A 17,059-nucleotide genomic window follows, 5' to 3' on the forward strand; every position below is an offset into this window, starting at 1 on the left:
TCCAGGTCCTGGCTGTTGTTGATAGTGCTGTGATGAACATTGGGGTGCATGTATCTTTTTGAATTATGGTTTCCTCAGGGTATATGCCCAGTAGTGGGATTGCTGGGTCATATGGTAGTTCTATTTTTAGTTTTTTAAGGAATCTCCATACTGTTCTCCATAGCAGCTGTATCCATTTACATTCCCACCAACAGTGCAGGAGGGTTCCCTTTTCTCCACACTCTCTCCAGCATTTATTGCTTGTAGATTTTTTGATGATGGCCATTCTGACTGGTGTGAGGTGATAACTCATTGTGGTTTTCATTTGCATTTCTCTAATGATTATTGATGTTGAGCATCTATTCATGTGTTTGCTGGCAATCTGTATGTTTTCTTTGGAGAAATGTCTATTTAGATCTTCCACCCATTTTATGATTGGGTTGTTTTTGTTTTTTTATTTTGATATTGAGCTGCATGAGCTGTTTGTATGTTTTGGAGAGTAATCCCTTGTCAGTTGTTTCATTTGCAAATATTTTCTCCCATTCTGAGAGTTGTCTTTTTGTCTTGTTTATGGTTTCCTTTGCTGTGCAAAAGCTTTTAAGTTTCATTAGGTCTCATTTGTTTATTTTTGTTTTTATTTCTGTTACTCTAGGAGGTGGGTCAAAAAGGATCTTGCTGTGATTGATGTCAAAGAATGTTCTGCCTCTGTTTTCCTCTAAGAGTTTTATAGTATCTGGCCTTACATTTAGGTCATTAATCCATTTTGAGTTTATTTTTGTGTATGGTGTTTTGTATGGAAACACAAAAGACCCTGAATAGCCAAAGCAATCTTGAGAAAGAAAAAGGGAGCTGAAGGAATCAGGCTCCTTGACTTCAGACTATACTACAAAGCTACAGTAATCAAGACAGTATGGTACTGGCATAAAAACAGAAATATAGGTCAATGGAACAGGATAGAAAGCCCAGAGATAAACTCATGCACATATCTTAGTCACCTTATATTTAATAAAGGAGGCAAGAATATACAATGAAGAAAAGACAGTCTCTTCAATAAGTGGTGCTGGGAACTGGACAACTGCATGTAAAAGAATGAAATTAGAACACTCCCTACCACCATTTATTCCTTTTCTGATGCTCCTTATTTATGTAGATCCAGATGTTTGACCTATTTAATTTCCTTCTGCCTAACAAAATTATTTTAACATTTCTTTCAAGGTTTCTAATGAGAAGTTCACTGTAATTCTTATTCTTGATCCTCTGTAGTTAAGGTGTCCACTTTTTATCGCTTCTGGTTTTCTTCAGATTTCTCTCTTTGTCTTTGGTTTCCCCAGTTTGAATATGATATGTCCAGTGTGTGTGTGTGTGTTTGGTATTTGTCCTGTTTGGTATTCTCTGAACTTCTCAGATCTGTGGGTTAGTGTCTGTCATTAATTTGGAAAGTTCTCAGCCATTATTTCTTCAATACGTTTATGCCCCATTCTCTGTCTGCTCCTTCTGGTATTCCATTACATGTATGCTACACCTTTTGCTATGTCTCACAGTCTTAGATGTTCTATTCTGTGTTTTGTTCCAGTTAATTTTCTCTTTGTGTTTCAAATTGGGAAAGTTTAGTTACTTATATTCAAACTCACTGAATTTTTTTTGCTTTTTTATTTCTATAAAATATATATAACATAAAATTTACCATTTCAGTCATTTTTCAGTGTACAACTGAGTGACATCAAGTACATTGCATTAAACTATGCATCCAGAACTTTTTCATCATTTCAAACAGAAACTATCCCATTAAATAATAACTCACCATTCTGCCCTCCCCACACCCTAACCAGTCTCTGTTAACCTCTATTCTGCATTCTATCTCTCAGAAGTTACTTGCTCTATGTACCTCATATAAGTGGAATCACGATATTTTTCCTTTTGTATTTGCCTTATTTCACTGCAATGTTTTCAAAATATATCCATGTTGTAACATGTATCAGAATTCATTACTTTTTAAGGTTGAATAACTTTCTGTTGTAGGTTTATATCACATTTTGCTAATCAGTTCACATCTTGATGAGCATTTGCGTTGTTTCTACTGTTTGACTACTGTGAATAATGTTGCTATGAACAGTGGTGTACAAATATCTGTTTGAGTCCTTGCTTTCACTTCCTTTGGGTATATACCTAGGAGTGTAATTGTTGGATCATATGGGATTTCTATGTGTTATTTTTTGAGAAACTGCCAAACTGTTTTCCACAGTGGCTAAATCATTTTACATTCCAGCAATGCAAAAGGGTTCCAATTTCTCCATATCCTTGCCAACACTTGTTATTTCCCTTTTAATATATATATCCTAGTCACCCCAGTGAGGGTGAAGTGGTATCTCATTGTGGTTTTGATTTGCATTGCCCTGATGATTAGTGTTGGTGGGCATATTTTAATGTACTTATCAGTCATTTGTACATTTTCTTTAAGAAAAGTCTATTCAAGTCTTTGGCCACTTTTAAAAATTGAGTTATCTGTCATTGGTTGTTAAATTTTTGAGTAGAAAATATTTTCTCCAATCCTGTAGATTGTCTTTTCACTTTCTTGATAGTGTTCTTTGATGCAGTAAAAATTTGAATTTTGACGAAGTCCAAGTTATCTATTTTTTTCTACTTTTTCTGTGCTTTTGGTGTCATATCTAAGAAATTATGACCAAATCCAAAGTTATAAAGAATTTCCACTATGTTTTATTCTAAGATAATTACAGTTTTAGTTCTTACATGTAGGTCTTTGACCCTTTTTAAAAAAATTTTTTTGGACAATGGTGGACTCTGGGAGGGCTCACACCAAGGAGTACTTCTCAGAAGTTCTGCCAGTGTCCTTGTCCCAACAGAGAGCAACAGCCACCTCTGCCTCTGCAGGAAACCATCCAACACTAGCAGCTCCACATGTATGAAACTTGGAAGTTGTCACTCCACCCTAATAACCACTAGAAAACCAACAACTCATTGGATCTGTAAGAGAAGGTGGTGGACATAGGGCAAATTGCTGTCCCAAAGATTGAAGAGACAGCCGTGTGAAGGACAGTCTTTTGGTGCTCCAGCCAGGCATCAGGGCTGTGCCATTGAGGTGGGAGAGCCAAGTTCAGGACACTGGGCATCAAGAAACCTCCCAGCTCCACATAATATCAAATGGCAAAAATCTCCCAGAGATCTCCATCTCAATACCAACACCCAGCCTCACTCAATGACCAGCAAGCTACAGTGCTGGACACCCTATGCCAAAAAACTAGCAAGACAGGAACACAGCCCAATCCATAGCAGAGAGGCTGTCTAAAATCATAATAAGGCCACAGACACCACAAAACACACCAACAGACGTGGACCTGCCCACCAGAAAGACAAGATCCAGCCTAATCCACCAGAACACAGGCACTAGTCCCCTCCACCAGGAAACCTACACAACGCACTGAACCAACCATAGCCACTGGGGACAGACACCAAAAACAATGGGAACTAGGAAACAGGAGGCTGCAAAATGGAGACCCCAAACACAGTAAGATAAGCAAAATGAAAAGACAGAAAAACACACAGCAGATTAAGGAGCAAGGTAAAAACCCACCAGACCTAAAACATGAAAAGGAAATAGGCAGTCTACCTGAAAAATGATTCAGAATAATGATAGTAAAGATGACCCAAGATCTTGGAAATAGAATAGACAAAATGCAAGAAACATATAACAAGGACCTAGAAGAACTAAAGATGAAACAGGCAGTGATGAACAACATAATAAATGAAATTAAAAAAAAACTCTAGAAGGGATCAATAGCAGAATAACTGAGGCAGAAGAACGGATAAGTGACCTGGAAGGTAAAAGAGTGGAAATAACTACTGCAGAGCAGAATAAAGAAAAAAGCATGAAAAGAACTGAGGACAGTCTCAGAGATCTCTGGGACAACATTAAACGCACCAACATTTGAATTACAGGGGTTGCAGAAGAAGAAGAGAAAAAGAAAGGGACTGAGAAAATATTTGAAGAGATTATAGTTGAAAACTTCCCTAGTATGGGAAAGGAAATAGTTAATCAAGTCCAGGAAGCACAGAGAGTCCATACAGGATAAATCCAACGAGAAACATGCAAAGACACATATTAATCAAACTGTCAAAAATTAAATACAAAGAAAATATATTAAAAGCAGCAAGGGAAAAACAACAAATAACACACAAGGGATTCCCCATAAGGTTAACAGCTGACATTTCAGCAGAAACTCTTCAAGACAGAAGAGACTGGAAGGACATAGTTAAAGTGATGAAGGAGAAAAACCTACAACCAAGATTACTCTACCCAGCAAGGATCTCATTCAGATTTGATGGAGAAATTAAAACCTTTACAGACAAGCAAAAGCTGAGAGAGTTTAGCACCACCAAACCAGCTTAACAACAAATGCTAAAGGAACTTCTCCAGGCAAGAAACACAAGTAAGGAAAAGACCTACAATAAAAACCCAAAACAATTAAGAAAATGGGAATAGGAACATACATATTGATAATTACCTTAAATATAAATGGATTAAATTCTCCCACGAAAAGACACAGACAGGCTGAATGGACACAAAAACAAGACCCATATATATACTGTCTACAAGAGACCCACTTCAGACCTAGGGACACATACAGACTGAACATGAGGGGATGGAAAAGATATTCCATGCAAATGGAAATCAAAAGAAAGCTGGAGTAGCAATTCTCATATCAGACAAAATAGACTTTAAAATAAAGACTATTACAAGACACAAAAAGGACACTACCTAATGATCAAGGGATCGATACAAGAAGAAGATAAAACAATTGTAAATATTTATGCACCCAAAATAGGAGCACCTCAAAACATAAGGCAAATACTAACAGCCGCAAAAGGGGAAATCAACAGTAACACAATCATAGTAGGAGACTTTAACACCCAACTTTTACCAACGGACAGATCATCCAAAATGAAAATAAATAACGAAACACAAGCTTTAAATGATACATTAAACAAGATGGACTTAATTGATATATATAGGACATTGCATCCAAAACCAGCAGAATACACATTTTTCTCAAGTGCCTATGGAACATTCTCCAGGATAGACCATATCCTGGTTCACAAATCTAGCCTTGGTAAATTTAAGAAAATTAAAATTGTATCAAGTATCTTTTCCAACCACAATGCTATGAGACTAGATATCAATTACAGGAAAAGATCTGTAAAAATATACAAACACATGGAGGCTAAACAATACATTATTTATAACGAAGTGATCACTGAAGAAATCAAAGAGGAAATAAAAAAAAAAAACCTAGAAACAAATGACAGTGGAGACACGATGACCCAAAATCTGTACAATGCAGCAAAAGCAGTTCTAAGAGGGAAGTTTTTAGCAATACAGTCCTACCTTAAGAAACAGGAAACACCTCGAATAAACAACCTAACCTTGAACCTAAAGCAATTAGAGAAAGAAGAACAAAAAAAAGCCCAAAGTTAGCAGAAGGAAAGAAATCATAAAGATCAGATCAGAAATAAATGAAAAAGAAATGAAGGAAACAATAGCAAAGATCAATGAAAGTAAAAGCTGGTTCTTTGAGAAGATAAACAAAATTGATAAACTATTAGCTAGACTCATCAAGAAAAAAAGGGAGAAGACTCAAATCAATAGAATTAGAAATGAAAAGGGAGAAGTAACAACTGACACTGCAGAAATACAAAAGATCATGAGAGATTACTACAAGCAACTCTATGCCAATCAAATGGACAGCATGGAAGAAATGGACAAATTCTTAGAAATGCACAACTTGCCAAGACTGAATCAGGAAGAAATAGAAAATATGAACAGACCAATCACAAGCACTGAAATTGAGACTGTGATTAAAAATCTTCCAACAAACAAAAGCCCAGGACCAGATGACTTCACAGGCGAATTCTATCAAACATTTAGAGAAGAGCTAACACCTATCCTTCTCAAACTCTTCCAAAATATTGCAGAGGGAGGAACATTCGCAAACTCATTCTACAAGGCCACCATCACCTTGATACCAAAACCAGACAACGATGTCACAAAAAAACAAAACTGCAGGCCAATACCACTGATGAACATAGATGCAAAAATCCTCAACAAAATACTAGCAAACAGAATCCAACAGCACATTAAAAGGATCATACACCATAATCAAGTGGGATTTATCCCAGGAATGCAAGGATTCTTCAGTATACGAAAATCAATCAACGTGATACACCATATTAACAAATTGAAGGAGAAAAACCATATGATCATCTCAATAGATGCAGAGAAAGCTTTCGACAAAATTCAACACCCAAGTAAGATCAAAACTCTGCAGAAAGTAGGCATAGAGGGAACCTTCCTCAACATAATAAAGGCCATATATGACAAAACCACAGCCAACATCATCATCAATGGTGAAAAACTGAAACCATTTCCACTAAGATCAGGAATAAGACAAGGTTGCCCACTCTCACCACTCTTATTTAACATAGTTTTTCAAGTTTTAGCCACAGCAATTAGAGAAGAAAAAGAAATAAAAGGAATCCAAATCGGAAAAGAAGAAGTAAAGCTGTCACGGTTTGCAGATGACATGATACTATACATAGAGAATCCTAAAGATGCTACCAGAAAACTACTGGAGCTAATCAATGAATCTGGTAAAGCAGCAGGATACAAAATTAATGCATGGAAATCTCTGGCATTCTTATACACTAGTGATGAATAATCTGAAAGTGAAATTAAGGAACACTCCCATTTACCATTGCAAGAAAAAAATAAAATATCTAGGAATAAACCTACCTAAGGAGACAAAAGACCTGTATGCAGAAAATTATAAGACACTGATGAAAGAAATTAAAGATGATACAAATAGGTGGAGGGGGCTTCCCTGGTGGTACAGTGATTGAGAGTCTGCCTGCCGATGTGGGGGAAATAAGCTTGTGCTCCAGTCCGGGAAGATCCCATATGCTGGGGAGCAGCTGGGCCCGTGAGCCATGGCCACTGAGCCTGCGTGTCCGGAGCCTGTGCTCCACAATGGGAGAGGCCATGACAGTGAGAGGCCCGCATACTGGAAAAAAAAAAATCTGTAGAGAGACGCCATGTTCTTGCATTGGAAGAATCAACATTGTGAAAATGACTATACTACCCAAAGCAATCTACAGATTCAGTGCAATCCCTATCAAACTACCACTGGTATTTTTCACAGAACTAGAACAAAAAACTTCACAATTTTCTATGGAAACACAAAGGACCCTGAGTAGCCAAAGCAATCTTGAGAACGAAAAATGGAGGTGGAGGAATCAGCTCCCTGACTTCAGACTATACTACAAAGCTACAGTAATCAAGACAGTATGGTACTGGCACAAAAACAGAAAGATAGATCAATGGAACAGGATAGAACGCTCAGAGATAAGCCCACACACATATGGCCACCTTATATTTGATAAAGGATGCAAGAATATACAGTGGAGAAAAGACAGCCTCTTCAATAGTGGTGCTGGGAAAACTGGACAGGTACATGTAAAAGTATGAAATTAGAACACTCCCTAACACCATACACAAAAATAAATTCAAAATGGATTAAAGACCTAAATGTAAGGCCAGACACCATCAAACTCTTAGAGGGAAACATAGGCAAAACACTCTATGGCATAAATCACAGCAAGAACCTTTTTGACCCTCCTCCTAGAGAAATGGAAATAAAAACAAAAATAAACAAATGGGACCTAATGAAACTTCAAAGCTTTTGCCCAGCAAATGAAACCATAAACAAGACCAAAAGACAATCCTCAGAATGGGAGAAAATATTTGCAAATGAAGCAATTGACAAAGGATTAATCTCCAAAATTTACAAGCAAAACATGCAGCTCAATAACAAAAAAACAAACAACCCAATCCAAAAATGGACAGAAGACCTAAATAGACATTTCTCCAAAGAAGATATACAGATTGCCAACAAACCCATGAAAGAATGCTTAACATCATTAATCATTAGAGAAATGCAAATCAAAACTACAATAAGATATCATCTCACACCAGTCAGAATAGCCATCATCAAAAAATCTAGAAACAATAAATGCTGGAGAGGGTGTGGAGAAATAGAAACACTCTTGTACTGTTGGTGGGAATGTAAATTGATACAGCCATTATGGGGAACAGTATGGAGGTTCCTGAAAAAACTACAAATAGAACTACCATACGACCCAGCAATCCCACTCCTGGGCATATACCCTGAGAAAATCTTAATTCACAAGGAGTCATGGGGCTTCCCTGGTGGCACAGTGGTTGAGAGTCTGCCTGCTGATGCATGGGACACGGTTTCATGCTCCAGTCCGGGAAGATCCCACAAGCCGTGGAGTGGCTAGGCCCGTGATCCATGGCCACTGAGCCTGCGCATCTGGAGCCTGTGCTCTGCAACGGTAGAAGCCAAAACAGTGAGAGGCCCGTGTACTGCAAAAAAAAAAGAGTCATGTCCCAAAATTTTCATTGCAGCTCTATTTACAATAGCCAGGACATGGAAGCAACCTAAGCATCCATCAACAGATGAATGGATAAAGAAGATGTGGCACATATATACAAGGGAATATTACTCAGCCATAAAAAGAAATGAAATTGAGTTATTTGTAGTGAGGTGGATGGACCTATAGTCTGTCATACAGAGTGAAGTAATTCAGAAAGAGAAAAACAAATACCTTATGCTAACACATATATATGGAATCAAAGAAAAAAAAAAAGAAAGGTCATGAAGAACCTTGGGGTAAGACAGGAATAAAGACACAGACCTACTAGAGCATAGACTTGAGGATATGGGGAGGGGGAAGGGTAAGCTTTGACAAAGTGAGAGAGTGGCATGGACACTACCAAACATTAAAACATATAGCTAGTGGGAAGTAGCAGCATAGCACAGGGAAATCAGCTAGGTGGTTTGTGACCACCTAGAGTGGTGGGATAGGGAGGGTGGGAGGGAGGGAGATGCAAGAGGGAAGAGATAAGGGAACATATGTATATGTATAACTGATTCACTTTGTTATAAAGCAGAAACTAACACACCATTGTAAAGCAATTATACTCCAATAAAAATGTTAAAAAATTTTGTTGGAGTATAGTTGATTTAAAATGTTTCATTAGTTTCTGTTGTACAGCAAAGTGAATCAGTTATACATACATACATATATATATATATATATATCTCCACTCTTTATTAGATTATTTTCCCACATAGGTCATTACAGAGAATTGATATGAGTTTCCTGTGGTATACAGTAGGTCCTCATTAGGTATCAGTTTTATATTTGGTAGTGTGTATATGTCAATCCCAGTTTTCCAACTTATCCTCCCACCCTTTCTGCCCTGCAACCATAAGTTTTTTTTTCTACATCTGTGTCTCTGTTTCTGTTTGTAAAGAAGTTCATTTGTTCCTTCCTTTAGATTCCACATATAAGCGATATCTGACTTACTTCACTCAACTTGACAATCTCTAGGTCCATCCATGCTGCTACAAATGATATTATTTCATTCTTTTTTATGACTGAGTAATATTCCATCGTGTGTATGTAGCACATCTTCTTTATCCATTCCTCTGTCAATGGACATTTAGGTTGCTTCCATGTCTTGGCTATTGTAAACAGTGCTGCAAAGAGCATTGGGGTGCCTGATTTTTCAAATTATGATTTTCTCTGGATATATGTCCAGGGGTGGGATTGCTGGATCATATGGTACTTCTGTTTTTAGATTTTTAGGGAACCTCCATACTGTTCTCCATAGTGGTTGTACCAATTTACATTCCCACAAGGAGTATAAGAGGGTTTCCTTTTCTCCACAACCTCTTTAGCATTTATTGTTTGTAGATTTTTTGATGATGGCATTCTAACCGGTGTGAGGTAATACATCATTGTAGTTTCGATTTGTATTTCTCTAGTAATTAGTCATGCTGAGCTTCTTTTCCTGTGCCTCTTGGCCATTTGTATGTCTTCTTTGGAGAAACATCTATTTAGATTTTCCACCCATTTGTTTGTTTGTTTTTTTGATATTGAGCTGCATGAGCTCTTTGTATATTTTAGTGATTAATCCCTTTTCAGTCACTTCGTACACAAATATTTTCTCCCATTTGGTGGGCTGCCTTTTTGTTTTATTTCTGGTTTCCTTTGCTATACAAAAGCTTTTAAGTTTAATTAGGTCTCATTTGTTTATTTTTGTTTTCATTTTCATTATGCTAGAAGAAGGATCTAAAAAGATATTTGCTGCAATTTTTATCAGAGTGTCCTGCCTTTGTTTTCATCTAAGAGTTTTATAGTGTTCAGCCTTACATTTAGCTCTTTAATCTATTTTGAGTACATTTTTGTGTATGGTGTTAGAGAGTGTTCTAATTTCATTCTTTTACATGCAGCTGTCCAGTTTTCCTAGCACATCTCATTGAAGAGACTGTCTTTTCTCCATCATATATTCTTGCCTCCTTTGTCATAGATTATGTGGCCATAGGTGTGTGGGTTTATCTCTGGGCTTTCTATCCTATTCTATTAATCTATATTTCTGTTTTTGTGCCAGTACCATACTGTCTTGATTACTGTAGCTCTGTAGTGTAGTCTATAGTCAGGTAGCCTGATTCCTCCAGCTTCGTTTTTCTTTCTCAAGATTGCTTTGGCTATTTGGGGTCTTTTGTGTTTCCATACAAATTGTAAAATTTCTTGTTCTAGTTCTGTGAAAAATGCCCTTGCTTATTTGATTGGAATTGCATTGAATCTGTAGAATGCTTTGGGCAGTGAAGTCATTTTCACAATCCTGATTCTGCCAATCCAAGAACATGGTATATCTCTCCATCTTTTTGTGTCATCTTTGATTCATTTCATCAGTGTCTTATAATTTTCTGCATAGAGGACTTTTGCCTCCTTAGGTAAGTTTATTCCTAGGTGTTTTATTCTTTTTTTGCAATAGTAAATGGAGCGTTTCCTTAATTTCTCCTTCTGATATTTTGTTCTTAGTGTATAGAAATGCAAGAGATTTCTGTGCATTAATTTTGTATCCTGCTACTTTACCAAACTGATTGATTTGCTCTAGTAGTTTTCTGGTGGCATCTTTAGGATTTTCTATGTATAGTATCATGTCATCTGCAAACAGTGACAGTTTTACTTCTTTTCCAGTTTGGATTCCTTTTCTTTTCCTTCTCTGACTACTGTGACTAAAACATCTAAAACTATATTGAATAATGGTGAGAGTCGGTACCCTTGTATTTTTCCTGATCTAGGAGGAAATGCTTTCCTATTTTTACCATTGAGAATGATGTTTGCTGTGAATTTATCATATATGGCTTTTATTATGTTGAGGTACGTTCACTCTATTCCCACTTTCTGGATAGTTTTTATCATAAACTGGTGTTGAATTTTGTGGAAATCTTTTTCTGCATCTATTGAGATTATAATATGGTTTTTAATCCTTCAGTTTGTTAGTATGGTGTATCATATTGATTGATTTGCATATATTGAAAAATCCTTTCATTCCTGGGATAAACCCCACTTGATCATGGTGTATAATCCTTTTAATGTGCTTTTGGATTCTGTTTGCTAGTATTTTGTTGAGGAGTTTTGCATCTATGTGATATTGGCCTGTAATTTTCTTTCTTTCTTTTTTTTCTTTTTGATATCTTTGTCTGGTTTTGGTATCAGGTGATGGTGACCTCATGGAATGAATTTGGGAGTGTTCCTTCCTCTGCTATATTTTGGAAGAGTTTGAGCAGGGTAGGTGTTAGCTCTTCTCTAAATGTTTGATGGAATTTGACTGTGGAGCCATCTGGCTCTGGGCTTTTGTTTGTTGGAAGACTTTAAATCAGAGTTTCAAATTCAGTGCTTATTATTGGTCTGTTCATATTTTCTATTTGTTCCTGGTTCAGTCTTGGAAGGTTGCACTTTTCTAAAAATTTGTCCATTTCTTCCAGGCTGTCCACTTGATTGGCATAGAGTTGCTTGTAGTAATCTCTCATGATCCTTTGTATTTCTGCAGTGTCACTTGTTACTTCTCTGTTTTCATTTCTAATTCTGTTGATCTAAGTCTTCTCTCTTCTTTTGTTGATGAGTCTCTCTAATGGTTTATCAATTTTGTTTATCTTCTCAAATAACCAGCTTTAAGTTTTATTGATCTTTGGTATTGTTTCCTTCATTTCTCTTTCATTTATTTCTGATCTGATCTTTATGATTTCTTTCTGTCTGCTAACTTTGTGGGGTTCCTGTTTTTCTTCTTTCTCTAGTTGCTTTAGGTGTAAGGTTAGGTTGTTTATTTTGAGATTTTTCTTGTTTCTTGAGGTAGGATTGTATTGTTATAAACTTCTCTCTTAGAACGGCTTTTGCTGCATCCCATAGATTTTGGGTCATTGTGTTTTCAATGTCATTTGTTTCTAGACATTTTTTGATTTGCCCTTTGATTTCATCACTGATCTCTTTGTTGTTTAGTAGCATATTGTTTAGCCTCCATGTGTTTCCACTTTTTACAGTTTTTTTTTCCTGTAATTGATATTTAGTCTCATAACATTGTGGTTGGAAAAGAAGCTTCATACAATTTTAAGTTTCTTAAACTTCCTGAGGCTTGATTTGTGATCCAAGATGTGATCTATCCTGGAGAATGTTCCATGAGCACTTGAGAAGAAAGTGTATTCTGTTCTTTTATGATGGAATGTTCTATAAATATCAATTAAGTCCATCTGCTCTAATGTGTCCTTTAAAGCCTGTGTTTCCTTACTGATTTTCATTTTGGATGATCTGTCCATTTGTGAAAGTGAGGTGTTAAAGTTCCTACTATTACTTTGTTAGTGTCCATTTCCCCTTTTGCGGCTGTTAGCATTTGCCTTATGTATTGAGGTGCTCATGTTAGGTGCATAAACATTTACAATTGTTATATCTTCTTCTTGGATTGATCCCTTGATCATTATTTAGTGTCCTTCTTTGTCTCTTGTAATAGTCTTATTTTAAAGTCTCTTTTGTCTGATATGAGTATTCCTACTCCAGCTTTCTTTTGATTTCCATTTGCATGGAATATATTTTTCCATCTCCTCATTTTCAGTCTGTATGTGTCCCTTGATCTGAAGTTGGTCTCTTGTAGACAGCATATATATGCGTCTTGTTTTTGTATCCATTCAGCCAGTCTGTGTCTTCTGGTTGGAGCAATTAATCCATTTACATTTTAGATAATTTTCAATATGTATGTTCCTATTACCATTTTCCTAGTTGTTTTTGGGTTTGTTTTTATAGGTCTTTTCCCTCTCTTGTGTTTCCTGCCTAGAGAAGTTCCTTTAGCATTTGTTGTAAAGCTGGTTTGGTGGTGCTGAATTCTTTTAACTTTTGCTTGTCTGTAAAACTTTCAATTTCTCTGTCAAATCTGAATGAGATCCTTGCTGGGTAGAGTAATCTTGCTTGTAGGTTTTTCCCTTTCATCACTTTAAATATATCCTGCCACTCCCCTATGGCCTGCAGAGTTTCTGCTGAAAGATCAGCTGTTTATCTTATAGGAATGTGTTTGCTTTTCCCTTCTATGTTATTTGTATATTAGTTGTTGCTTTTCCCTTGTTGCTTTTATTATTTTTTTCTTTCTGTTTACTTTTTGTTACTTTGATTAATATGTGTCTCTGTGTGTTTCTCCTTGCGTTTACCCTGTATGTGTCTCTCTGCAGTTTCTGGACTTGATTGACTATTTCCTTTCCCATTTGGGGGAAGTTTTCAACTCTAATCTCTTCAAATATTTTCTCAGACCCTTTCTTTTCTTCTTCTTCTTCTGGGATGCCTATAATTCAAATGTTGGTGCACTTAATGCTGTCCCAGAGGTCTCTGTTACTGTCCTCAATTCTTTTCATTCTTCTTTCTTTATTCTGCTCTGTGGCAGTTATTTCCACCATTCTATCTTCCAGCTTACTTATCCGTTCTTCTGCCTCAGTTATTCTGCTATTGATTCCTTCTAGAGTTCAGTTATTGTGTTGTTCATTACTGTTGTTTGCTCTTTAGTTCTTCTAGGTCCTTGTTAAGTGTTTCCTGTATTTTCTCCATTCTGTTTTAGACATTTTGGATCATCTTTACTATCATTACTACGAATTCTTTTTCATAGTAGTTTGTCTATTCCCTCTTCATTATTTGGTCTTGTGGGTTTTTATCTTGCTCCTTTGTCTGCAAGATATTTCTCTGTCTTCTCATTTTTTCTATCTTACTGTGTTTGTGGTTTCCTTTCCCTAGGCAGCAGGGTCGTAGCTCCTCTTGCTTCTGTTCTCTGCCCCTGGTGGTGAGGTTGGTCCAGAGTCTTGCATAACCTTCCTGATGGGAGGGGCTGGTGCCTGTGTTCTGTTGAGTGGAGCTGAGTCTTTTTCCTCTGATGAGCAGGGTGGTGTCAGGTGGTGTGTTTTGGGGTGTCTGTGAACTTAGTATGACTTTAGGTAGTCTGAGTGCTGATGGGTGGGTTTGTGTTCCTGTGTTGTTTGTTGTTTGGTGTGAGGCATCCATCGCTGGGAACTGCAGGCAGTTGGGTGGAGCTGGGTCTTTGATTCAGATAGAGGCCTCCATGAGAGCTCTTGGCGATTAATCTTCCTTGAGTCCAGGAATTCTCTAGTGGTCCAGCACCCTGGACTCAGTGCTCCCACCCCAGAGCCTCAGGCCTTATTTCCAGTCAGGGAACAAAGACCCCACAAGTCACTCATCCCAGCAATAAAGAGGATTAACAAAAGCAGATAAACAAAATGCTTGACAAATGGTAAAAAGTAAAATCAAACAAACAAAAACAGAAACACACATACACACAAAAGAAACAAAAACAGAACCAAATAAAACAAAATCAAGAGAACAACCAGACAAACAAAAGAACCTAAGAATGAAATTAAACAATTAAAAACAAAACTAACAAAATCACAAAAACAAAAAACAAAATCAAAGCAGAGTGCGAACTGAAGAATGAAGCAAAGAAACAAAACAAACCAACAAAAATGATAAAAAAAAGAAGAAAAAGGGGAAAGAAGACAGAACAACAGAAAAGCAATGTAGAAATAGAAATATAAAAAAATAAAATAAAAACATATTAAAGAAAAAGAACCTCTAGACAATTGGTAAAAACAAAATCAACACAACCAAAAACAGAAACAAGGAAACACACAGACATGCAAAGAAACAAAAACAGAACCAAATAAAACAAAAACCAAAGAACAACTAGACAAACAGAAGAACACTGAAACAAAATCAAACAATTTCAATCAAAACTAACAAAAACAGAAAACCTAAAATCAAGACAAAATTAGTGTGCCTACTGAAGCATAAAGCAAAGGAACCAATAAAAATGAGTTTAAGAAAAAGGGAAAAAACACAGTACAAGTGAAAGGCAAAGTAGAAATGGAAATATAAAAAAACATATATACAGGAAAAATAAGACGGACAAAGTAGGCAAAAAACACAAAACAACAGAAAAGAAAAGTAAAAACAGAAATACATAAATATAAAAATGTAAAAGGTGTTATAAAACAAGAAGATCCCAAAATACTAAAGAAAAAAATATATACTAGAAAACAAAAAACAAGGCAGAACCAACAACAGAATGAATCAAAACATAATAAAATTAATAATAATAATTATGTTTCCCTGAGGTCTCAGCTCTAAGTGTCCTTGCACACACCCTGAGGCACAGCCCACCTCTGCCTCTGCAAGAGACCCTCCTCTGTCTCTGGCCTGGTCTCTGAACTTGCTGTGGGCCCTTTGGGGACAACTGAGACTCTGATCTGGCCCAACTCCTGTGTGTGCTGCCCCCTAAGTCCACAGCTGTCAGAGCTAGACTGTTTTCTTTTGTGGGAACACTCATTGTCTACTCAGGTATTCCATAGATGCAGGGTTTACCTATCTGATTATGTAGATTTAATCTGTAGCTAGTGCAGCTGATGGAAAGGTTTTCAGTCTTCTTCCTTAGTCACCCCATCCCTGGGGTTCAGCTTTGGTTTTATCCCCACCTCTGTGTGTGGTTCACCCATAGAAGTCTGGTCCTGAGGCTGCCTTGGAGCTCTTTGGTCTGCCCCAGTGAGGACAGGGTGCAGAGGTGGTCTGACTTCTTGGATTGTGGGAGCTCAGGCAGCGCCAACTGTGCAGGGAAGCCAGCAGCCACGGGCACAAGAGATATGGCCCTACTGAGGGGCTTTTCTGGTGGTTGGTGGCTGGTGCATGAAAGCCAGACCTGAGAGGGCTTTTCCTATTTCCCTGCAGCCAGCATGTGAGGGCCAGCTCTGACGGGGGCTTTTTTTATTGCTCAGCAGCTGGCACGCAAGAGCCAGCCTTGATTGGGCTTCTTTTATTGTTGTCAGCAGGCGCCAGCATGTGGGGAGAGAGAGGTTACATATTTGGCTCCTCCCCCTGCATGTGAATCAGCAGTAGTGCCCTGCTTCTGTGGCAGTCCAGTCTTCCTCTGTAGGCATTCCCTGTTGTGGATTTCCTCCCTCCCATCTCCTCAGTCTGTGTCCCCACCGCCAACAGCAGTTCTCGCTCTGGATCTGTTCTCCAGTCCCCATGCTCCAGCTACCAGCTCCTTTGCACTTCTGTGAACACACGTCCCAGTCTAGGGCACATAGGGCCACAGTACAGACCATCTGTGTAGTTCTCACTCTGTCCAGTCTGTCACAGATCAGCCTCTTCACCCTCTTCCAACAGCCTCAAATGCTTCCCTTCTGTCCCAATTGATTTCCCCATCAGAGAGGGGGTTTCCCCATTGGAGGGGGGGTTTCCCTGAATTCGGGAATTTCTCCTCTGCCTCAGCTCCCCTGCTCCAGGGTGCAGGTTCCATCTTGCTTCCTCTCCTCCTCCTTCTCCCTTCTTTTTTCATCCCACCCAGTTAAGCAGGGATCTTTATATTCCTTTCTGACTATAAAGGAAGTCAGAAAGGACTATAAAGATCCAGTGTCCAAGGTCTTCTGGCAGTGTTCAGTTGGTATTCTGTGAGAATTGTTGCATCTATAGATATATTCATGATGCATCTGTGGAGAGAGATGAACCCTACATCCTCCTATTCCTCTGCCATCTTAACTCCTTCCTGTAGGTGTATTCTTGATGCATTTGTGGGGAAAGGTGAACTTTACATCCT

Source organism: Delphinus delphis, chromosome 7 (assembly GCF_949987515.2).
Source record: "Delphinus delphis chromosome 7, mDelDel1.2, whole genome shotgun sequence".
Lineage (NCBI taxonomy): Eukaryota > Metazoa > Chordata > Mammalia > Artiodactyla > Delphinidae > Delphinus > Delphinus delphis.